Source organism: Lycorma delicatula, chromosome 1 (genome assembly GCF_047948215.1).
Source record: "Lycorma delicatula isolate Av1 chromosome 1, ASM4794821v1, whole genome shotgun sequence".
Classification (NCBI taxonomy): domain Eukaryota; kingdom Metazoa; phylum Arthropoda; class Insecta; order Hemiptera; family Fulgoridae; genus Lycorma; species Lycorma delicatula.
The window spans coordinates 172,741,889-172,768,446 of record NC_134455.1 but is presented as its reverse complement, the minus strand read 5'-3'; positions in this window follow the sequence as shown (position 1 = coordinate 172,768,446).

Sequence of the window (26,558 nt, the reverse complement as noted above, 5' to 3'; positions counted from 1 at the left end):
TGGTATGTAAAAGGATTTTAATAATTTGATATGTTATGAATATAATGTCTCTCAAGTTGAGTTGATAGTCACGTCTTACGAATTAAACTGAGAAACCTTCTTGACTTGGAAGGCAAATATGATTCCATTCAAACGCAACTTGAGATGGAAGCTAATGAGGATATTTGTTAAGATCATAAAAAAGTTGGAAACGATTTATGCAGTTTTGAATGTAAGTTACAATGTTTGATACATAATAATATCAAGCAAACGCTAATTGATCAGGAAGTCCATGCATTTACAGCAAGTAAGCAAATACAACTACATCCGATTAATTTACCATTTTTCAAATGTAATGTTGTTGACTGGTAACATTATTATAGTATATTTAGCGAATTTGTACGTGATAGAAACAATTTAAGTAATTTTTGTAGATAGTGATCTACATTTTTTCATAAAAGACGAAGCGTTAGCTATTATTAAAAACTTACCAATCACGAATTAAAATTATTCAATCGCCTTAGATTTGCTCAAAACAAGATGATAATAAATATTTAATCGCATTTCACAATGCTAGTTGCATTTCAAGATTAGATTCCATTAAGAAAGAATCCCTAGATATTCTATCTAATTTTATTAATGAAATGTCCTCACATGTACATTCACATGAGGCAATGCAGCTTCCCGTTAACACCTACGAATTTATCGTAGTCCAATCGTTAACATCAAAATTGGATCGTAACACTTTAAGACTGCGTAAGGAGAAATTATCAAGTCAAAGGTTTCTTACGTTGAAAGACTTTATAGAATTTCTTAACACAAGAAGACAACTTCTCGAAAACATTAACGTAGTCGCTTCAAACACGCAAGTGAAAGTAGAAAACGAATCTAAAGAACAACTGAATCCTGATTATCAAAATAATATTAAAAATACAAACAATAATATTGATAGTAATAATAAACCTAATGATTATCAAGATTTAAGGCCACAATCAAGAACATTCAAACGGAGAATAAGTTCGATTACAGTGATGTACTACCATTACCGCAAACAAAATCTTATCAATCTGTCCAATAATGATTCCTCATGGCGGATATAGAGATGTAGAACCTAACCTCAACAAGATTTTAGTCGGATACTTATTATTACAATTTCACTTAATTTACATTTGTTTACATATTATCATTGTTACAATTTTGTTTACTTGAGTTCATATTTCATGTTACCATTGCAATATTATAAAGGGAAGATCATTTTTATTTTGACGGACAGTATGTTCATTTTCTTTTATCTTTTCCTTCATATAAATAAGAATACTCTCTCGTCTCCTTCTTCTTTATGTAAAATACATAAAGTATTTAATTTAGTTGGCTCATCACCAGCTGATAGTTTTGAAATTTTTTTCTATTCATTATTTTTTATTTTCCATTGTAATTCACTATAATTTAAGTTCACGTACAGTCAACATAAATTTTTTTCTTACTTCTTAATGTAAAAGAAAATAATGTATAAAATACATATTAATCGGCTATTTAATGTAACGATCGTTACGGTTAATAAAAGATTACACATCAAAATATAATCCGTGAGTTACCATTTAATTAGTGTACGTATAAATGCGCCTGAAGGTTAAGAATTCCATTTATAAAAAATGATATTCCCTTTTAGGAATAAATAATACACTTTATCATTCTAATTACCGTGTTGTATTGGCATTACATTCTTTTTATATGAACTTTTCATTCCAATCGCAATGTGCTATTTTAACAGAAATAACAGATAACCTACCGACATACAAAGGTGTTTGAGGTAAATCAAGATATGAAATATCAGTGATGATATTTCACGTCTTGATATACCTCATAATTTGTTTTTTGCACATCCTGAATCTAAGATAACAGATGAAACTGACATCTTTATTGGAGCCCAATTTATATTATCTAGGAAATTTATTCGAAACCTTAAATATCGTGTTCTTCAACAAAGCAAACTGGGATATATTCGCAGTGGTTGCTTTCCTATTAATTCTAAGGGAAATAATACCATTGCATCTTTTATTTCTCGTAAGGAGTCTACAAATCTTTTAACTGTACTTCACAACATTTGGAAGAATGGGGAAATCAATACCGATATTCCATTTAAAGCAAGTTCTACATGTGAAAAACATTTTCAACTTAATTTTATTCCAAACAGTCAAGGCAGATTCGTAGTTTCATTACTACTTAAACCCGATAACATAAGACTAGGCGATTCTTTCGTAAATGCAAAGAATAGATTATTATTGTTGCAAAGGAATGTTCGCCAGTGAATACACCTGTACGTGATAAAGACTCACGAACAACATTTTTAAAGAGATTCTAAATCCCTATGATTCTAGGTATAATAAACAAGCGGTATAGGTTATCCGATTTAACAGTAAAGACTATTGTTAAATTATACATGCACTTACATGTTATAGAAAAATATGATTGATAAAGCAACTTAATATATATTTGAGTTCTTTGATTATTATTATTTTTTTTTTAACTGAATTTTTACGGGCATCGACTGCTAAGGTCATTAGCTCTCGTCACATTCTTTAAAAGAAATTATTATCTCCATCAGGATCGTCATATGTAAGGGTGTAAAGGGCCCTTACATTTTATTTAAAAACACAAACTTCACAATAAACATTAAGACATAAAAGACAAGGACAATCACAAACACTTATGGGGTGTAAAGGGCCCCAATATTAAAATTTGAGATAGGTTCTCAAAAAGAACATAAAATTAAAATTTCAGCTTATCAATACCATATCTTTCTTTCTTTCTTCTACGAGTCTCATTTATAGTTTGTTTAAGCACCCTCGGGGCGACCAGAACCACCGTTGAGCAGTATATCAGTCGCACCAAGGTGTCGTGGCAGTTGAATCCTTCTTATAAACAGGCTATAGGAATGCACGGCATACACCCATAGCCTCGCGCCCTCAATCCACCTTTGAGGGTCCTCCATGCCATCATCGGATACACCCCGACTCACTGCTCTTGAATGCAGGTGAGCCAAAATAGCCTAGGCAAGAGGGCTACCTCCCGTCACTACGTGCCACGCTTCGAGACTCCCTTATATGTATATATAAAACTACCGCTTAGAGATTCTTTTGTCACAGCTTTAAACATTCATTTTATAGACTTTTAAGAAGTCCACTGGCGTGTAAAAATGCAACTATATTTTCTTAATTTCCATTATCCAGATCAGCTCTAATATTATTTGTAACACGGAACCTCTTTCTGAGGTCCTCATATATGGTACACTCTTCTATTAGATGCTTGATAGTGAGTGTTTTATTACATTGGTCTCACATCGCCGGTTAACAAATATAAATTTATTAATTGCGTGTGACCGATTCTAAGTCTGGTCACAGCTACTTGTTCACGGCGAGTCAACTTAAAGTCGCTTTTCCATTTATAAGGATAAGTTTTTACTGAGTTTAATTTTGTGTTTAAACTCCCCCATTCAGCGTTCCACTTATTTCTTACTATGTTTGTTAGACGGTTTTTAACATCTGCCACTCTTACAGGAAATGCATCCAAATCATCGCAGACTGTTGCCTTTTTGGCAGCTTCGTCTGCGATTTCATTACCTGTAATACCAGCATGCCCCGGAGTCCATACAAATACGCATCGCTGTCCTTGTTGTTCAGCAAGCTCTTCGCTTGCTGAATTGCAGTAAGTTCTGCCGTGTAGACACTGGCCACATCTGGCAGTTTCCAAAAGTGGGCTTCTTCATTTACATACATTGAGCATCCAACACCATGTTCGGTTTTAGAACCGTCAATATAAATTCTAATATGTTCTTCGTAACTACTGACGATTGCCAAAAATTCCTGTTGGATGATCACTGCTGGTTTCTTTTTTATTTCTCCTTGAAAGAGATCCAAATTTGTATTTACCGCTGGCAAGAGCCATGGCGGTATTTCTCTAGTAGAAATTGCCAATGTATCTGGAATGGCAATTTCATATTTACTTCTTAATTCGTGATACCTAATTCCGGCTGGTCTGGAATAGGTAGCACGACGTTCGTATAATGCAGCCATAGGATGGTAGTTAAAAAGTTTATTATTTATATGGGCAAGATAGGTCCATATATTTGCTGCATATCTTAGCAAGAGGATCTCTCTTCTATAATGTAGTGGCATTATTCCGGCTTCAGACATCAGACTAACCGCCGGACTTGTCGGAAAGCGCCTGTTGCGTATCTTATTCCGCTATTATGAACTACGTCTAACTTTTTTAAATGCGACTTTCTAGCGGATGAATATACGATACATCCGTAGTCTAGTTTAGACTGAACCAATGCTTTATACATTCTCAATAATGTCTCTTTGTCTGAGCCCCAATTAAAGTTCGATAAACATTTTATAATGTTTAGGGCTCTTTTGCATCTATCACTCAAGTCCTGTATATGTAATCCCCATGTAAGGGATTTATCCAATACTAATCCTAAATATCTTACATTGTCTTTATATTGTATTAAATTATCATCAATTGTCAACGCAGGACTTTGATGAGGAATTCTCTTCCTACAAAAGTGTACACAGCACGTGTTTTCTGGTAAGAATTGGAATCCGTTATTCTTTGCAACTTCATTCAGAGCATTGATCGCTCGTTGCAATTTGTACCTCACCATAGCAGTCTTGTTGCTGGCATACACAATTGCCGGATCATCAACATAGACGCTTTTGCTGATTTCTGCTGGAATAGCTAATATCAATTTATTATTGGCAATGGTAAACAAGGTACCGCTCAACAGCGAACCTTGTAGTATGCCGTTTTTCATATTTCTTACAGATGAATATTCGCTACTGACTCGTACTTGGAAAGTACGGTCATTCATATAGTTGCTCAGTAAGACTGGCAGATTGCCACGAATGCCCCATTCATGTATCTGGAGCATTATACTATGACGGCAGGTCATATCGAAAGCCTTCTGAAGATCAAAGAAGACTCCGACACAATGTTTCCTTTTAATGAAGCTGTTATATATAACGTCCTCTAAGCTGATCATTTGATCAGTGGTAGAATGGTATTGCCGAAAATCTGCTTGATACGGCGATATCAGGTTTTCTTTTTCCAAAACCCAGACGAGTCGATTATTAATCATTTTTTCCAGTATTTTCCCCATAGCACACGTCAAAGAAATAGGACGATAGCTATTGGGGTCTGTTAAATTTTTATTTTTCTTTGGTACTGGAACAACATGAGCTTTTTTCCACTGCTGCGGGTACGTTCCATCCCGCCATATTTTATTATAAAGTTCTAATAATCTGCGCTTTGCAGTGGTATTCAGCTGCCTGACCATATTATAGTGGATTTCATCCGGACCAGCAGCTGTGTTACCTGATTTTTCCAACGCTTTCGCGAATTCTTCCATTTTAAATGCTACATTATATGAGTAATTATACTCAGTTCTAAAATTTAGTAGACCTTCGAGTTCTTCTTTTTTGGTTCGAAAACCTTCCTCGTAGTTGGCCGTTCTGCTGCCCTTTTCGAAGTGATTGGATAACAGCTCTGCAATTTCATATGGAGTGTCTTTTATTTCATCTTCATCTTGAAGGCTAGTTATGGGAGCATAATCATTACGCCTACAAATCGCCTTCACTTTCCTCCAAACATCTGGTGCAGTAGTAGTTTTGTCAATGGATGACACGTATTGTTGCCAGGATCGTTTTTTCAAGTCTATCATAAGACGTTTTGCATACGCCCTGTATTTCTTAAAGGCAACAAGATTTTCTATACTAGGACGCTTCTTAAAGGCGTTATACGCCCTTTTCTTTCTTTTTATAGCTTCACTTTTTTCATCGTTCCACCATGGAACGGCTTTCTTCGTAAGTTTCCCAGTTGTTTTGGGAATATATCTCGATGCCGACTCAATTATTGCATTTGTTATGGCGTCGACATCGTCTCCGATAACTCCAGTTTATGCTGGGAGTATCGTTCTAGCTGTGAAGCTCGTCCAGTCTGCCTTTTCAAATAACCATCTTTTAGGGATGGGATATATTGTTCTTGTAACATCAGTTACAATTTGCACCGGGAAATGATCGCTTCCATGCAGATCGTCTATGATATGGAAGCTGTACCTCGGCGCTATCGATCCGCTTATAAGTGCAAGATCTATACAGGACGTCGATCCATCTCTGGCATTGAAAAAGGTTCCTGATCCGTCGTTTAAAATAATAAGTTCTGAATTCATCAGGAACCCTTCCAGTTCTCTTCCACGGGGATCTACTCGATCCGATCCCCAAAGAGAATTATGAGTGTTAAAGTCACCCACCAGTAAAACAGGTGGGGGAAGCTCGGAAATTAGTCTTGCTATGTCATCCTTATTCCAATCAAAATTCGGCAAGTATATGCTGCAAACAGTGATCTGAAGCGGACGCTTCATTCTAACGGCGACCGCTTGTAGGTTTGTGTTTAGAACAACCGCTTCGGTGGTAGCTCTAGTCGATGTTAATATAGCTACTCCACCTCTAACTCTTACATTTGGCGGTTGATCTCGCCGAAATATATCGAATCCTTTTAATTTAAAATTTTCATTTCGGCGGAAATGCGTTTCTTGCAGACATATACAAATCGGGTCTACATCATGTACCAAGCGTTGGAGCTATGGATGTTTGAAAAACATCCATTGATGTTCCATTGTACAATCGACTCGCTAATTTTTAATTAAATTATTGTCTGGGTTTGCCTTTCGGCCATCCTTTTTTTCTCTTCTTCTCCATTATGCGAACGGCATCAAGTTCGCGGTGAACGTCATCGCCGGCGTAGCTTCCGGCCTCCGAATCGGAGACCACTGAAGCCGCCGACGACGACGGGCATGGATCGGCGCCGGTTTCAGGCACCGATTGAGAGGCGGCAACCTGGCCGCTCCCCGACACGGGGGTCGCACCGGTCACCGCCTGTGGACGGGGGGGGACACTCGTCCCCCCTGTGAAATTTTTTGTGGCCTCTGAGGCTTAGAGGCCACTTCAGTTACAGGAGGCTTGGGAACCTCCATAACAGACTCTGTAGCTGTCACTTTCTTATCTTCAACTAAAATCTCACTAAGACTTTGATTATTATTATTATTATTATTTTAAATACTAACCAATGTGAATATAATCTTAAACTATGTATAGATTCAATAACTCAATTATAAACGAAATACACTTGTTTAATATTCATGTTATATTGTACAATGTATATTTATAATTATTATTATAAGTTTATTAGGATTATAAAACAATGATTATTTATATTATTTTCATGTCATTAATTGTAACCTTTGTTTGTTATTTATGTTAACATACAGCATCATAGATTATATTTATTATCTATTCATCTCTCATTGTATAATACATATTTACAATTGTATTGTTATAAAACCTGTTAAGATAACAAAGATTATTTATAATATTTCATTACAATATTATAAAGGAATGAATTTTTTTTAGAGCAGCTATGTTCAGTACAATGTTTTGCTGCCTCTTTATGTGATGGTAAACAAACTAACTGTCTGTCTTTTCTTCTTACTTCATAAGGGTATATAAATTTTTTATTTTGAGTTGACGAGTTCAACAGCTGCTTTATTATATTACCATTTCCTTATTGTATTGTTAGTCTAATTTATACATTCAAACATGTAATTTTACTCTTAATAAATATAATTATATTATTCTTATAATAAATACATAATGATTTACATGTACACTATTTAAACATAACATAATCTAATATAAAACGTAAAGGATATTATTGTAAATATATTATAACAAACATAAATATGTGTTAAATTATTCACAAAACAAACGTATTTTAAACAATACTAACAATCAATTTATTTAAAGATATAAATTGACCAGCACCGTAAAGTTCAGCAGAATGTTAGGTGCATTAAGGCATAGTTATTCGAACAATTTTTTGAGATTCTAGTCAAAACAAATAATATTCCATAATTTTAACCGCCATTTCTCTGAGAAATTTATTTTTTATATAAACGAATTGGATAAATGTTTAATAAACATAATATATAAATGTTTAACACTTTATTATATTTTATGATTTTAATAATTTTTTTAATAATGTATATTTATTTTAAACATATATAGCTTTAAAGGATATAATTAAACCATCTCTTTCTTTCTCTCTCTCTCTCTCTCTCTCTCTCTCAATATATATATAAAATATTATTTGAACCATATCATTCTATTAACAGATATTTTATGATAACAGTAATAAAATTTCATAAAAATTTATGGTTGTCGTTGAGTACTTTACTAATATACTTGTAATCAATGGATATTTAACGATATAAATATCTTATTTGGTTAGGGTCTAGCTTCTGCTGTTTTTCTTCCCATTACACAATGAGACCCATTATATACTAAGGCTTTGAATATCATTAACCCTAAATATGGTCATTTCCTTTTTTGTAACGACTCGTGTAATGTCTTCAAACGTTAGAGAATTTTTATTACAGGCATCGTACTCTCACCGAAATTTACAATTCAATCGTCGAGTTGTACCATCGCAATACACAAATGCGTTTCTGCTGGATCCGTAGCCACGTAGGGATTCCGGGTAATGAAATTGCAGATTCCGCTGCAAAAGACGCATGTTGTCAGCCATCCTTCACTACCCGTGTTTTTACATCCAACTGTATTAACAATGTCAAACTTGCGCTTTGTGAGCGGTGGCAAGATGACTGGATTGCCACGGTAGAAAACAAACTTCGAGATGTTAAATATACTGTGTTGCCATGGAATTCTTCCCATAGAAAATTTTGCTGAGAGGAAGTGGTCCTCTGCCGATTGTGGATAGGACATACGAGAGCTACTCTCGAATACCTGATCTCAGCAGAAAATGTACCGATATGCGTACGATGCAAGTGCCGCTTGACTGTGCGCCACACCCTTTTGGCCTTCCGTTGTAAATTTAAATTGTTCAGGAATTTTCGTCAAATCCTGGACGATAATAAAGAGATTTTTGACCTAGTATTTTTATTTTATTCGAGCTGTTAGTATTTTGCATACCTTTTAATTTTGTTCTTAAATTTTTTTGTACGTTAGTTTTTTATTTTTTTGTGTTAAACCTTTTAGTTTTTTTATTTTGTCTTTGTTTAATGTTATAGTTTGAGTTTAAATTTTGTTTTCAGATTTCTACTATACGTTTTTATTTTATTTTAATTTCTTCTTAGTTAATAAGTTCGTTATTTTATATTTTAGTTTAATATTCCATATTTTTTTTCCGGGCGATGGTAACACGAAATTATTTTTCACCTAAAAAATTATCATTTAGACAACGTTTTTTGTTTTGTCTTAGTTTTTCATATTTTTGTTTATTTTTATTTTGTTTTTATATTTCGTATACGGGCGATAATAACGTCGGAGCGTTTTTCGCCCAGCAAAAACTAAAAAAAAAAACTTATTTGGTTATGGCATTTTTTAATTCATCCCTGTTATGGATGGGTCATTGTCATCAGAAATTCCTTATATCAGCTACATTAATAGCTAATTTCGGACTTTTCAGAGTTCTAATTAAGTTGGAAAAATAATCCTTTTAATACTTCACTTCATGATTGACTTACTTTGAACGATGGAGTTTAGTTAACATCAGTCTGTGGATCGATCCATAAACGGTAACTTAACAAAATCTGAAATTGGATACAATGGGATTAATTAGGTTAACTAATTAGGTTGTTTAAAATATCGTTTGGTTTAGAAGATTATCATGGGTAAGAAAGAAAATAGTTCCCAATAATCAAACTTTTTAAACCTGATATATATTTAAGTTATTTTTAAAATCTGACCAAATTGATTTATTATTTAACATTACCAGTGCCGTAGCCTTAGCATGTACATCACAGTACATGTGTGCGTGCGTCCTGGGATGGAAATGTACAGTCGCATATATACATCAAAAGAACCAGCTGGCGGCTGTTCAACAATGCACCGGCTGCATGTTCTATCGCTTCTATTTATCAGTAAAGAGGTTTGTTATTTTAATGGCTCATTCGCAAGGAATGACTGTTCTTTATAGTCATGATTCTCAAACTCTTCAGTAGTGGTGAACTCGTCATAAAAAACCACCTGATATCGAAATCGCGATTTTAAGGTTCAAATTCTAGAAACAGCAGTTAAGTTTGTTAGGATTTGAATACTACATCATGGATACCGGTGTTATTTGGTGGTTAGGTTTCAGTTAACCACACATCTCAGCAACGGTCAACCTGAAATTGTGCAAGATTACAACTCATTTACGTTCATACATGTCCTCATTCATCCTCTGATGTAATACCTTACGGTGATTCCGGAAGCTAAACAGAAAAAGAAAGTCGTGATTCTCAACCGTTTTAGCTCCACGACCCTCAAAATGAAAAAAAAAATGTATAATGAATATTTTGCCTCTCCTCAGCCCCAACCCTATGAAACCTTTTTTTAAATTCTTTTTTAAGCACCTACGAAGCAACCGGCAACATCGTGTGGTTTAGCTTCGGTCGCCTCTAGGTGCCACGGCAGTTGACTGCTCCCTAGCTACATCCATAAGGACGTATCCCTTCGGAGTACCCCCTCATCGTTGAAGCAACCCGACCTCCTGTTTAGGAAGGCCGGAAAGCCTCTCAGAAGGAAGACTACCCGCCTTGGTCCTATACTACCAAGCTTCAGGAAAGCATCCCCCTTGGCTCCGCACCCCAAAAAATAACCCTCAAGGGTCACCTACACCATTTTTGGACACTCTCTGACTCACCTGCATTGCTACTGACGAGCCAGAACGTCCCTAGATGCAAGGGGTGCCTCTCCTTTCCTACACGAGCCGTGATTAATTTTTTTTTCTGTTTATATATGAGGTTTTGGGAAATCTCCTCATTTTTCCAACGTATAATATTCCTCACCCAATGAAACCTAGTTAAAATTATATAGACTAGCTGCATTGATGGCGACTTGTATGAAGATGCAGGTATGAAGTATACTAATATGAGCAGTTACAGGTTCCAAATTGATGTGGACATATCCCTTGTAATTTGATTTGCTTGCATAATATTCTCTGTGGGAGCGTCATTTTCGAACATGCATGTGATATTTTGAACAAGTCATGCTCTCAGCATGTAAAAGAGGCGTGAGGAATTGCAGATTGTCAGTTTAGTTTCGAATGCGAAGCGTGCGTCTGATGGCTTTATTTTAACGGTTTTAAAAGTTTTTAAAAGCGTAGTTTCACTGAGAATAGTAGTAATTTCGGGGGTTTAAAGGCGTTGTCAAACGGTGTAACTTTTATTTTCATTTCGATTCTTATGCAAATCAATAAAGTTTAAAAAAAAAAGTGAGCCATCTACATTTATTTAATGAAAGTTATTTAAATTATGGTTTTACCTTATTGGATGAAAAGCCACAGTGCTTTGTTTGCTTCCATCTCCTGTCCGATGAAAGCATAAACCCACCAAAACTAATTCGATACTTGGAAACTAAACATCAGATCATAAAAGGAATACCTTTAAATTTGTTTAACGAAATTTACGTACTTTGAGAAATAAACAAACCTCAATTTGTAAATCAAGCCATACTAATATAGGTACACCTAAATTATCGATGAATGATACTGATTATGAAAGATTTTTAAGTAAATAAATATTGATGTCGTTTTTTTTGTGTTATGTATAGATATGTCGATACGCTTTTTATTTTATGCTAATAGATCAATGATTTAAAAAAACATTTTTTCTACTAATAGCCCTTTCGATAGGGGAATACGAATTGAGTTTGAAATGGTTGATGACAGCTCCATTTCATTATTCCAAATGTTGTAAAAATAAAAATAATAAATTATGTTTCGCTTTTGATGAAGACGTGAAAGAAGATGAAAACAATAATAATAATAATAATAATGTGCTAACCTAAAAAAACATTATATAACTATACCGATCAGGTTGTTATGAAATTGAAGATAATAGTGAATATACACAGACTGAAATGAAAAACGTTAAACAATCTATTGTAATTAAAGCACACAGCAATGCATTATATGCTGAAATTAAAAGCACGGTGTGGATCGATTTTTCAGATAAAGATTGCAATATCGGTAGTCTGATGGTCTATGAATCGAGACTGATAAAACCGAATGTAACTCTTGTATCAGAAAAACTGATAAATATTGCCGCCGTAAATAAAATATGGGTGAAATAATTGAAGAATATCCATTTTATATTGAATTTGTACCGGTAGAGGTGAAACAAATTTATGATTTAGTGATACAGTTGACTGATGAAAATGATAATTTATCATTGTGGTGAACGAGCGTTCTTGTCATTGGTACTGAAACAATGTAAATAAACTATTGTAATTGAATTTCTGTTTTGCTAAAGATAGATAAAATAATGCCTCTTACGATATTCGATACTGAATGTGTTTGTGAGGTTTTCGTTACAAAACGTTACAAATTGACTGAAGAAAGCATTAAACAATTAAAATCTCTAGGATTTGAAAACGTTGATGGGAAATTAAAATCTTAGAGCAATATATTATTGAAATGAAAAATTAATTTTTTTATATAGATTCTATAATGAATTATTTAAACGTTAAAAAAGTTGCGCATTCAGATGAAACGTTACATACTAACAGCAGCACAAATATTATCCATTTATATATTACTTTGATGTGGGTTAGGAGATTAGAATCGCTATAAATCAACCGGATGTACTTATTGTTCCGGCTTGTAGACGAAAACGAGAAAAAATCAACAAAATTAGTTAATTTTGCGGGTGCATTTTTATTCGAGGAGATACAGTATCTTATAAACGGGTAAGAAGTATCCAGCAAAAGAAATGTAGGAGTGAAACGATTATATATAACGCGATTTCAATGACAAATTCTTTAATTTCATCGGCTGAAAGAGCCGCTTGGTTTAATGGTAAAAATAAAATTTATATAGATGAAGATGGTAATTTTACTTAATGTATATCATTATCAATGTTGATAGGTTTTGCCGAACATTATAACAAAATAATTATAAATAATAGATAAGAATTAGTGTTGAAACTTAGTAATAACATCTTAAACGCGATAGGTGCTACAGTTTCAGATCATAAATCTATACTTAAATTAACAGACATCGATGAGTTTACCATACTGGAAAGCAGCGTCTAAATATCAATTGGAATTGGTTAAATTGAGAGATAAAAATGAAGAGTTGCGTATGGGATTTAGAAATTGGAAACTTAATAAAAATCCAGCAGTTCCTCAAATAAATTCTATGACATGGAACGAGAAAGCATCATCGCAATTAGACAAACCGCGATATGGTATTGTAGGGTTTGAAGCCGATAGGAAAGATAAGGTTACTAATAACGCCTCACAATTTGATTCTTGTAATGAGAACAATATTAAAGTAATGATAAATTCAACTCAATATCTACGTGAAGATTTACGGCGGAATCGGATATTGATGTATAATATAATACAGTTTCAAAAAACATATTATAAAAATATCAATTCACTATTAACACTTTCAGAATATAAAAACACGTAACCGTTATATGAGATTGATTGTACGCGACAAGATGAATCTATAATAATGGGTCGATTTGAAAATTAAAATTGAAACCGAAGAGAATTTCAAGCTCAATACAATTGCGTACTCTTTATTGATATATGACAATATATTTTCTTACTCACCATTAACTGTTAATGGAATAAAACAACCCATCGCTGAATAGATAGATCATAGGTCAAATATAGTATTACTGTCTTATTTAATTTGTATAAAAAGAGGAATGAATGACCTACATACAGATAAATTTATCATCAAGGCCGCTGTTAAATAATTTAGTTTTTATTTACATTAACATTGAAAATTATTTTATTTATTTTTTGTTAAAATGCAATGATAGACATCATCGACAGTCTGTATTAATAAAACGTATTAAATAAGAGACTACGGAAATTGATGTAGAACCTGGACGCATGTTCCGATAATGAATGTGCGTTTGTTGCTGAATTTATTAATAAAAGAATGAATCTATTGAAAACATATATGATAAAAGAGGGGTCAAGGCGGATGTAAAAAAACACCCATTAAATAACAAACTACGGAAATTAATGCAAAACCTGGACGTACCTTTCCGATGAAGAATATGCTTTTGGTTTTAAATTTGCTAAAAAAGGAGTGGATTTTGATGTAAATACAAACATAAAAACATCGTAAACCATCATAAACGAATATAAAACTACTTAAACTATCATTAATCAAACATGATACAACGTAAACAAGCATTAGAAAAACCTAAAACGAACATGATAAAAACATAATTTGGACATGATACAAACTTAAAACAATGTATGATTATTCTAACCTCGAACGTTAATTAAAAATGTTATAACGTAAACAAGCATTAAACAAACATGAAATGAACATGATACAAACATAATACAGTATAAACATACATAAAAACAGTATAAACCTTCATTAAACAAATATAAAACGAACATGATACAAACATATGTGTACATGATACAAAAATAAAACAATGGCGTCAGTGGTCTAACCACGAACGTAGTCTTCAAGTGATTTTTATGTTATACTTAAAAAGAATATAATTAGAGAAAATTATTAAAATATTGTTTTTTTGTAAAGCGCAAATGATGTAATCATTGATGTAGTTGAACCAGATCCAGACCGTATTTTTTGGACCGCTTGCACTACTAATACGCCTAAGAAGATATAAATAAACATAACTTTTATCAATATTTTTTGGAGGGGAAATTTTGTGGCTAAATTTGTTTAAAAATGGTAAGATATGCATGCTGATATGAACAGAGCTTAATATAGAGTGGATTTATATATGCCAAATTTGAAGAAAATGGACCCTAAAAATCTCCCTTTCCAGCAGAAGATGTTAGCCCCAAAGTTTTACCAACAAATTGCCCCTTACATACATGTCTCTGAATAAAATTTCATCGAAACGGTTTATCCAAACTAAAAGTTAATAAGGTTCAATCCCACCAACACGGTAGATAAGTACCTCTCTTTTATTTTGGACAGAGGATTAAGAGGTAATCAAGAAAGCTTTTTATGTTTAAAATTCGTTCAGTTGTTAGTATTTGGTTCCTTCCACGATATCTCAAAATTAAAATGTAACCAATATTCAAGTCAGGGGTTAACATTCAGAGTAATAAGAAAGTAACTAAAAATATCAAAATAGCAAAAATCGGATCTGAAAACAGTTTTAAACTTCTTGTTGAAAATATTGATGTAATATTTTCACTAAAAAACCTGACAACACAGTTGTAGGACTTTCCCACGAGTGCAGTTTTTCTTATGCACAACTTACACGCACAAATTAATTTAAAATATTTATTACTTTACTGAAATATAATAATTTTTTGTTTAATTCAATAACTTTTAGTAACACTAACTATTGTTTACAAGGGGTTTTAAATTAGTTTTATTTCGGGAAGTGTCGGGAGATAGCAATGTCGATGCGATATGTCCGATGTCAAAGGTGGAATATAACAATGGTGAGGTGGGTAAAAAGGAAAACAGAACCTATTTTTAAATTCCCATAGTTATTTAATACTGACGGTGGTGAATAAAGTTATATTAATTTTCCTCTTTTTAAAAGTTCAATAACAAATGATGTAATCGTGCACAAAGTAATTCGCTTATATAGCTTTTATCGTAAATGATGAATCTAGTTTTGACAGAATAATGATTATATATATGGTGTTGGTTTACTTAGCTGATGTATTTTGGCATTTAAACGACTTGAGTGTGAATTTGCAAGGATTTGCTGCAAACATTATTTTAATGACAAAGTTCGTGGTTTCAATAAGAATCTGACATCTAGATTATTCGCTTTCAGAGCAAACATTTTGATATGTTCTCTACTCACTTCCAATTATATTGAGAAAAATGGGGATAATGAAGACACTATTATTCACTACAGTTTTTTATAGCATGAAGATACATTTGCCTGAACTAAAAAGTTAGTTGGCGGAGCATTTCCCGCCAACTGAATTAAAGATAAATATGATTTCTGGAAATGATGGGTACTGAATCCACTTAGTGAAAACGTTGTTGCTGCTGCTAAGTTACCAGTTAAGACTCACGACCAGCTCATCCAAATGTGTGCCTATAAAACGTTAAAACAAAAATTCACATCTGAAGATTTAGATACGTTTTGGCTTGCTCGTTGAAGTGAATATGGAAATTTAGTCACAGAAGTATTGAAAATATTAATCCCTTTCGCCATGTCTTACCTTTGTAAAAAGGGTTTTTCATCTGTGGTTGGGCTAAAAAGTGAGTTCAAGAATCGTCTTCTATCACTTACTTAATTTGTTTTTTTTTTTTTTGGTTTTCTGTTTTATTCCACGTATATGGAGAGACTTTAAAATGAAAAAAATACGCAACATTTCATTAATTTACTGTGTTTAAATACGTAGTTATAAACACATACATATATTTATGTAAAATGTTTATAATAGGTGATTTTCTTTTTCATAAATGATTTCATTATTGTTTACGTAGTAGGGTAATTTCATGACTTCCTTTTCATATCACCGCGACCCACGTTGTGATTATGACTCACAGGTTAAGAAACGCTGCAGTTCAGCGATTGCATACAAAAGGGGAAGTAATATTATGTAAAGAGTAATATGCTTTGATGACACCATTTTATGATTTTTTAAGATTAAAAAGAAGTTTTTACGAAATTATTAACACTTTAATCGTACAAATCTAAAAAAAAAAAAAACACGGTGAGGCTGTATACGTTTCGATTATTTACTATTAGACTTCAATCAGAAATAGTTATTATCAAATTATTTTATAATCACTATTTTGGTGAGATATAGGCTTTTCTTCCCTTATAATCTATCACATTTTCAACATGTCAAGCCTATACCTTTAAACACGGACCAAATTGAATTACAACAATTTTCAGTCCGTTCTTTTTCACAGTGTTCTACTTTCAGAAGCGAATAAAAGATTTAATAGAATAAAAGTGTAAAACGAACAGCTGCACGTGATATGACCGCACAATACCTACAAATCTTAGCCGGCATCTTGTAATAAAATTCAGTTCCTTATTATTGGTCTCAAATTTCTATATTTATCTGCCTTTAATTCCTTTTTATCTACATTTATTGAACCGGTGAAAAATTTTATTATAAAATAATTTAATACTAGTAAAACTTCAGTAAGGTTATTTAGATTAAAAATTAATTTAATTGAATCCAAACAAGTGTACTAACAAAACTAATTCATATAAACTATTATTTATTTATTTTTGTTTTGAATTTATTATATCTGTGTGAAACTGATTTATGTTATAAAATAGTTTAATTGCTACATTTTTTTATGAATGGAAACGGTAATACTTTACAATATATGCTGTCACAGTTTGAAAATTTAAAATTAAAAAGTATTTTCATACAATAAGGGTATATATAATGGAACAAAGTGAACCCAGTATATAGCTCTAATTCAAGTTTGTTTTATAAAGTTACAATGCGAATAAACTAATTAATGTAACTCCTGCTTTAGACAGCTGTAACCCACACTCATCTATAATAGGTTTACCATATCAGAAATATATCTTAAAATAAATTTTTTTGAAATATTCTTGGCTTATTCTTTCATTCAGTTATACTAATTTTGTATCATAAATATTTTTCAAGGTCCATATTTCATGGACTCATGAACTATAGTAGCAGAATTTATTCAAAGTTTTCTGTACATCAGGCTCACCCTGATTTTGAATATATATTTATTTGTTCATGAGTTTTAGTTGTTTTAAAAGTGTAAATTAAAATAAAATATTCAAAAATAGTTACTATTATACAAAATTTAATGCGTACTTTCATTTATTGATAGTAATCATGGGAAAGACTATTGTCCATGTAGATCTACATAGATTTAAGAAAGTTTAGGCCAATGAGTCCTAATAAACAAGTTCTTTTGAAGAAATGTTGATTCAGAATTTTCCACCGTTAACTAAAGTTTCAGCCTTTAAATAAAACGGGTTTGGAGTTTTTTTGTAATTCGTAAATATTTCTTGTAATATTTCTTTTACTACTTTATTAGTGATAAGACAATAGTGATTAATTTACTTAAAAAAGGTATTTTCATTATTGAAGAATAGACTTAAAACAGAAAATGTTCCTATTTTATTTTATAATTTAACGACTATAATTATCGTACATGAAATGTGATCTCTGTTTTTCTCATAACTTTCTCATAAAATTGTATTTTGCTCATATTATATACTAATTCTCAGTTTATATAGTGCAGCTTAATAAATCTTTCTTAATCTATGAAGACTTTTAAAAAAAATAATTATTTATTTACTAGATTAAGATTAAGGAATGTAAATTAACTTTTATTTGGAATAAATAAGTTTATATTAACAATAAACGTTACACGAATAACTAAATATGTAATACTGTGTAATTAATTAAAAGTAACTTGATGTATCTAAGGCTGTTCGAAATTCGTTTGAAGTCATTTATACAAATATTAAAATTTTCTCCATAATATAAGATTCTAAATAAAGTTCTTCTTTGTTTTCAGTCACGAAGTTCTCTCTCTCATCAGAGTCGTTATACTCAATTGCTAGAATCGAGTGAATATTTTTTATCATAACCATTCAATTGAAATTATTAAAAATGCTTGTAGAGAAGGCTACTATAATTTTTTTTTATAAAACTATTTTACTAGCAGTAAATAATTATTTTGCCAGAGAGATATATCACTTTTGTAGAAAAAATGATGACAATGAATAACTGAATAAAGAATGATTCTTTACTGAAATAAGCTAATTTAGATTATTAAGCAGGTATTCTAAAAATATTAATTTTTTCCCTTTGGTTTATTTATAATAGACGAGAAAAATATTTAATTAAAATCTTTACCTGTGTAGAAGCAACGTTTGTAATTTTGTCCTACTTCAGCACATATTTAGTTGTAAAATTATAAAAAAGGTTACAAAACACATAAGAAAAAAACATCACTGTTTATATTACTGTTTATAAATGAGTTAAATGAAATATTTTTAATCTAAGCAGTGTACGAAATGAGTGTTAAGAAAGATGAAAAAGTTTTATTAACTTCTACAAAGCTGTTTTAAAAATTGTATAGGTTTAGGATAGAAAAGCGTTGTTGTGGAAGAAATCTTTAAAGACTAAGAAGGTTGAATCTAAGGAAAGAGGGAAGAGACAGTAGCTGAACAATTTTGAAAACTCTGAAAGAGGTACGACGATGGGAAAGGGAATACGAAATAAATGAAAAGAAAATCTTGTACCCAGGACACAGAGGTTGAAAGAAGTAAAAGAGAGATAACTATCTTAATTTTTCAAGTGTTGGAGGTAAAAAGTTTCAAAACATCAGCGTGAAGTAAAAGAACATTAGAGTGAGAGAGTGGGGATAATAAAGGTGAAATTGGCAAAAACTTCTTGAATTAAGGCACGAGTCTCACAGAATAATGTGTTTGACTTGGAATTTGAACTGAATTAAGATTTCTTTTTCATAAATATATGAAAATTTTAATTTATATTTTTCTTCCGTAAAAAAAATAAATAAATCGAAATAATTAAATCTATAAATATATACATCTCTGTCCACGTGTAAATAAAGAGAGATATATAAGTAAGAAACTATACTTCAGTTTATAAACCAATACTCATTCGCATATTTGTACTTATTTATATATCGCATGATACATGGATGTGCTGTATCCGAAATATGAAAACTAAAAGTTCAAACAATTACCATAGCAAAGTACATTTAATATTTACATAGTAATATAATAGGTAAAATGAATCTAATATTACAAATTTCATTATAGCTAGAAAACAAATATCCAGTTTTTTCAGTCATTCGATTCCAGGTGGGCGTAGCACGATATACATCTTATGGATCTCCCTTGTCTACGTGCTGAAAACAATACAGCGTTAGACGTTCAACAGTTTGGAGTGGCTCAACACACTCACATTTGCTGTCATGTTCCATTTGTTTGTGAAGTAATTACGTCTATCATGGCCAATTCTTGCACGATTAAGTATGCACTGTCTAGGTAGACTAAAGCACGGCACTTGCGCATGGATCGCCTCTATCATTTTCATCCGTAGTTTTTGTCCTACGAGGTTCCATTTTTCATTATATCAAAATCTTCCTGTTCAAGTTTTTGGGCTAATTCCAATTCAGGTTTCTGAGATCTCAGGCACCGATTAGTTAATCCACGGACAGCCATTTTGTTTGGAAACACTGCATTGCTAATCATTTTCCAGAGTAGTACGAGGGTATTCTAGCGTCTGAGATTTGGTGGGAAGTATAATATAATTCTACGACCCATCTAATTTCGGTAAAGGAGAATATAGAATACAGGAGAATTGTTCTTATGATTTTATTCAACTTAATATCCGGATTACCAGTAAGCTGCTTCAACGATACGGGTGCACGTTACTCAGCTGCTAGGCTAAGGCTGGTGCTGATGTTCGAAGTATGCTTGCCTTTGCTCCCGAGATGCTTCCAGTCAGCTTATGAATTATGTTATTACGAGTTCTCAATTTTGCTGCAGTATTCATAATATGTTCCTTATAAGTCAGGGTTTTGGCAATCCTCACGCCGAGGTACTTCGGAATTGGATTATGTCGCAGTTCATTTTCCACAAATGAGACCTTTATCGACTTTTTGGCATCTCTACTGCTCCAATGGAAGCAACCTTATTTAGTTGAGTTAGGTTTCAACGACGATTATCGAAGTACATACCAATCAATCTCAGATAATCCTCAATCACTATTTCACACTTCCTTGAATGTTTTACAGTATGCATAAGAAAACAATACCATCTGCAAACATGTATTCCATGGTTTTTAGTAGGTGGTGGTCGCTTATCTATAGCATGGACAAAAACTTTTCAAGACCAAATCCCTGAGACAAGCCATCGTTTAATATTCTTTGGTTACTCTGTACCTCATTAAGATTTACCGTGCTTTGTCTATTTGTCAGCATTTCATTGATGATTTTATTAAAGGTTTTGCACTTCATTAGTTTATTGGTTAGTCCATATACTGGTGACTATATTAAATATTATTATATGATTACAGCGGTAATAAAACCCATTATAATCTTAAAGTGGTTATACTATAAACAAAAAGAGAATAATTAACAAATAAAAATATACTCCGTGTACTAAATGTAACCAACAGGATTTTAATATCATAGTATTTTTAATGAAAAATTCAGAATCCCCTAATAACATTTTGCAGTCTCTGTATACTGCAGAGGAAAAGTGTTAGAAAGGTGAATAATCCGGTTTCCGGATATAAAGTGTTCAAGATGAATTAAAAACATTGTTAGCCTTTAAAAAGAGTCAAATTGGTGTTAACGCCAGAAGTCTAATAATATGGGTTACAAAAAACTTACTGTAGAGATGATTTATGTTCCAAAAACGAAAGAACGATCTTTAAGTGTCTTCTTCAATGTAAAAATTTAGGGCAATTTTTATTGATTTCCTAGGGCGAAACCCGCTCTGCTATGTATTTCATTATAATCACACAATAAAATTCTAAACTAAATTTTCTTTAAAGCAGTAGCAATGCCAAAGAAAATATATTTAGGCCTACTCTTACAAAAATTCTTTAATTTTTACACTAACCTCTCTTTAATGATATTTCTCCCTCTTTTTTTAATGATATTTACTTTTATACCATCTGTGTACTGTTAAAAATAAATCGTCATTTAATTTTCAAATTTTATTCATAATTTAGAGAAATGATTTATTATAACAAAGTTTGTAATGAATTTATATTTATGATTAATTGGCTTTATTTGGTTTATTTGTGACAAAGTTGTTAAAGTATTGTTAGATGTATTTATTTTTTTATTACAATTACACTGATCAACAATGATTTTGTTAAATGAGAGGAATTATAGAATTAGTATTTTTTATACTGATTTCGAATATGAAATCAGAATTATTCTATCAGGCTTAATGTTAAGTTTTCACCCCTCTTGCCGTCGGGTGCTGAAACCGAGCGGTGGCTAGGGTGCTCACAGCAAACTATGGTCGTCAAACCATCACGCCGTTCTACGTCAGTAGCTGCTCCCTCGAGCACTGTACGCAGCATCTTATACCAGTCTGCACTGACCAAGGCGACCTGACCACAAGGCAACCAAGGTGATCCAAGGTGACTACCTGACCCAAGGCGGTAGCACCCGGATGGAGTCTCTCAATTCTGGTTCGGGTGAACATTACTTGAAGTTTTATTTAGTTTATGTTTGCTATCTTTAACGTTAAGATATAAGTTTTATAAGATATAAGTTTGGCTTCAACACTGAAAGCCAATATAACCAAAAAGTAAAATAACTGTTTTCCGTGACAGTCAGTATTTGAACAATTCTTTTCTCAGTACGATAACTTAGTATACTGTAGTGATATTGAGTCTTACTGGATGCTTTGGGACATATGTTCCATCCTGACGAATGGCGACTTTTTATTGACTCGTCAAAGATTAGTTTTTGAAAGCTATTTTATTTCACATTGGAAGTAAATATCCATCAATACCATTAACATACGCTGTTCACATGAAGGAGTCTAATGAAACTTGTATTTAGCAGGATTCAGTACGAGAAATATTTATGGCATATTTCTGAAAGTAATAATGCTTTTACTTGGAGTGCAACTTAGATACACTAAGTTCTGTTACTTTATTGCGAGTGGGATAGCAGAGAAAGGAAAAACAATTACATAAAAGAGCAGTGGCCAAAGAGAGAGGTACTGACTGTAGAAGAGAAGAATGTTGTCAGTCAATTACTAAAACCAGAAAAAGTTTATCTTCCACCACTACACATTAAGCTAGGTGTTTTGATAATTTTTGTTAAAGCAGTGGATCATAATGGTGCAGGATTTCAGTTTCTAAAAACGAATTCCCTAATATAAGCGATGCTAGAATAAAGGAAGGTATAACAAATATTTGTTGGACCACAAATAAGAAAAATATTGAGTGATACGGCGTTTGAAGAATGTTTGAATGACTTGGAGGTTGCTACACGGAAATCATTTCAAAATATGGTTAACAGCTTTCTTCGAAACCATAAGACCAATAATTATAGAAAACTTGTGAGTGAAGTCCTTCAAGAACTTGGGTGGAAAATATTTCACTCAAAATCCATTTATTACGTTCAGATTGGATTTTTTTCTTAACAACCTCGGCGCTATCAGTGAGAATGGGGAACGCTTTCAAAAAATCCATTAACATACATCAAATCAGCATAAAAACTCTATAAGAAACAAAATTCACTGACGTTTAACAAACAAAAAATTAAACTTTATTGATCAGTGTTACTTATTAAAAAAAAATGTTATTAGGGTAAAAACGGTCTTTTGTAATCATAAAAAATATAATTTGTAGCATTATTACAACACAGGAAATGCAATACAAAATGGAAACAACTAATATTTCGGTAAAAAAATACTGCAAAATTATGATGTTGTTAATAAAATAATAATAACCGAATATTTTAGATGAAATTGTTTTGAACGCCAATAAAAATCTTTTTCACAGTCATAATGTCCATCTTTGACTTAAATCCTCATCTCTTCAGCAACATCATCAAAATTAATTGGAGGAAGGAGAGCTGTAGTACTTTAATTTATTACTATAATACTTTATTATTTTTTTATTAAAATAATCTAATATTATAATAAATATAATTACTATAATAAATAGTTATACCGTTTATAACTATAAATTTAATAATGAACTGAAATTATTGTAAAAAAAATATAACAAAACTAATTTTGTAAAGTATAATACCAATAAAATATAAAAAATTCAACTTTAAGATAAAAAATATTTTTTTTTGTAATTAATTCCTACCCAGTTTGGTAAAAAAAAATCCGGTAAAATTAATATGCATTAAAGAGACGGAAAATAGTCTGACTTTCTCTGGAAGCTACCGTCTCTGAAGAAGGGAGCATTTTGGCACACGAAAACTTTGTAAAAAGATAACGTAAGGTCACAAAACTTCCTGTGAACATAAATAGTTAGAGAGTATATCTCAGCAGCAAACATACACTGGTTTGTACATGTACAACTCTTGCCTCGAATTTTCATTGGCCGGCTAATTCCTTCTATAGTGTATTTCTAGTATGCCGATTTTTAGTTTGCTTGGCATTTCCCCTGCCACCACCCCGTTTGGTTGCCCTAAAGAATAAGACCGAATATCTGTACCACAAACAGCTACTGAGCCTCGAACAGTTTAGTGAGCAGTATCTTAACATATCTCCTAGAGCTTACCTAACACCGTGAGCGGACAAAGCGTGGTGCCATACACCATCGACTTAGGTGTTCCAACCGCTCACTTGTCATATATTTGCTAAAATGGGTAGGCGCACCCCTTCATCTAATAAAAATATATATGACATCCATAATAAAATTTATTTCGTCTAGGCAGCAATCGGCTACCACGCCTAGGTTGCTGAATGCCAGCACGTACCTGACAACCATTTTATAGCGCTTGGAGTCACAGTAATTGGCTGGTGGTCAGACATACTCAGAGTTTACTTCGCATGGAAATGCGGTAAGAGTCTTTCTCTTCAGCAAACTACGTATGCCGGTGAATAAAGTAACCGCATCAAGGAATTCCCACAGGGCCCGAAAATTTTTAGCTGCCTTGCTGGCCTCGTGCTTGGTCTTATGCACGGGAGAGTAGCACCTGGGCTGCACTGGAACTTGGACCACCTTTGGGACTACTTTCACCTCCTTGGGCTTGGAGGCCAAAGCTTCGAAACCCTCAATAACCGCCGTAAAAGCCTCTCTAACCTTGGCTAGACGGGGAACAACTGTCTTCCTAGTCCCCATACTAACGCCGCCGGAAAGCGACAAGAAGTCTAACAAGTAGTCCAGGTCATCCTGGACTACTTTAGCCAACGAGGCAGAACTGCCAGGCCTGCCCTTTGCATTCCGAAATGCTTCAACTGCCGGTGTCGCCTTGACCCGGGTGTGTGCTGAGCTCATCCTCAGAGGAGCTGGATAGTACAGACTCCGGCTTACGCTTCCGCCTGGATTTGCGGACCTGCTGGAATTCGAACATGGCCGAAGATTCCCTACCCTAAAAAACTACAAGAACTAACAAGATTCTCTCCGTCTTTTTCCTAACCTAAACACTGGGCAAGCCCACAAGTGTGACGACTGCCCGCAGCGAACACGGGCAGCTGGGGACATTCTGTATTCCCCTGTCACTCTTGTACCTCTTAGCCTCTACTGTATCGATTGGGTACAGTACTTAAACGTACGGCACGACACCACAGATTACGACCCCCACTCTGAATAGAGCGCAAGCAGGAGTAGGAAGTATCCCTTGCTTTTTACAGGTTTACAACCTGGAGTCGTTGCCACCTTTTAGCCGCAATGAGGCGGGTACGCGTTGTATAAATGCAACCCTTTTACCTCCATAGAAGTAACAAATCATAAGCCTAAAATGATCAAGCGCTAACTTTGTCCACAGTCTGATAATCAGCATAGCCTTGATACTACTTGAAGGTACACACATGACCAGCAGCCAAAAAATTACTAAGAATAGACCAAAACACAGGAACTCTGGACCCACTTAAGGAGACTAGAGTTGCTGGTGAAAATATCAAATCAGTTATTAATGATTGATTACTTGCGTAAACAACAAAATTTTAAGCTTAACATTTACTAGTAAAAATGAAAATTAATTACAACCTTTTAGGACTATATAATAAAGCACAAAAATAAATTTAAGAACAATATTCTTTTGAATCAGAAAAGTAAAATATTTTAATCAAGTCAACTGCAGTAGATATTTTATACGTGAAGTGTATATAATTAGTTTAAATGTTTTGAGTATTATAACGTAATATATAAAGAAAAACATCATTACTGGTTAAGGAAGATAACAATATAATTAAAACAAAATAAAACGAAATAAATATAGGAAAAATAACAATAATGTGTAAGTTGATACAACGATTCCAGTATTTTAAGCCACACGTGAAGAAAACTGTAATAGACGAAGTTTATTCAAATACAAGTAAAATAAAATAGTATAATTTTATAATTTAAACGATTTTAATAAAATATAAAGAATGGGAAAGCTGCATCGATAAATTTTGTAATTAATTTTTTTTTTTCATTTGACTAAAACTCTAACACTTATAGAGATCATTTATAATATGGATGAAATACATGCTATGTTGAAAGTTTAAAATTTTTATAATTTTTTTTTTACTTATGTCAACAATAACTGGAGTAAATATGCTATAGAAGAAATTAAGGAAAAGTAATTGAGGACTGTGAATTAGATAAGGAAAGATTACTAATGTTCAAATAAATACATTTTTTTTTGTGAATTATAAAGATTAACATTACTGATAATATCATGCAAAGGGTTTGAATATTAGTCAGAAATTGTGAGGAAGGTATGGAGAAAAATTTCTCTAAAAATCCTTTATGGGGACTGTTTTTTATTGCACATTTTTTAAAAGGAAGCGTGAAAGTCTACGCTTTTACTGTGTAAAGTACAGTCAATATAAAAACCATATTACGGAT